Raw genomic sequence first — 734 nt, 5'->3', positions numbered from 1 at the left:
AATAAATTCTAATCCATCCAGTAACCTGAGGGTGAAACCTACACCTCAAAATGTAGTACACACATATTCACACAGGATGTCATCTACTGTGAAAACGCATGCACAGAGACAGTCCCTTCACATGATCAGAATACTCAAAACCCCACAACAACATATTAGATATGGGATCATCTTGAAATACAGCCAACACTAACCAGTTGTCCCTCTTACATAGACAAAAACCTGAGGATCACATTATGTTATGTAGGAATGGCTGCAAACCTGTGTGTGTGTGTGTGTGTGTGTGTGTATAGGGATCCGTGGAATCCAATAGACATTCCAGCGATAACCTTTCTATGTTCAGCCTCTTGATTCCATATCTGAGTGAAATGACTTGTCAGTGGGGAACAAGATAAGTCTTTGCAGGAAATGCTGTTGTGGAAGCTAGACAGCCAAATCATAAAGCATCGAGCGTTGGAAACATGCACTGAATTTAGACGAAATACTCAATGCACAGTTTAGACGGTGAAAGACTTTCAGGTAATCATGCAATCACCAAGAGGCCGATTGATGATATTCCCCGAATTTATGATTGCAAGAAGAGAGAAATAATCATGACATTCTATGTGCAGTGGTTGGGCACGTACGACGGCAAATTGAGAAATCATGGAATCAAGAAACTTGAGTAATCGGAAGCTATGCCAACTAAAACCTTCGGTTCATTTAACAAAAGATGAAAATACAAACCACATATC

This window comes from Colobus angolensis, unplaced genomic scaffold (genome assembly GCF_000951035.1).
Source record: "Colobus angolensis palliatus isolate OR3802 unplaced genomic scaffold, Cang.pa_1.0 Scaffold799, whole genome shotgun sequence".
NCBI lineage: Eukaryota > Metazoa > Chordata > Mammalia > Primates > Cercopithecidae > Colobus > Colobus angolensis.
This window is presented reverse-complemented; position numbering follows the sequence as displayed.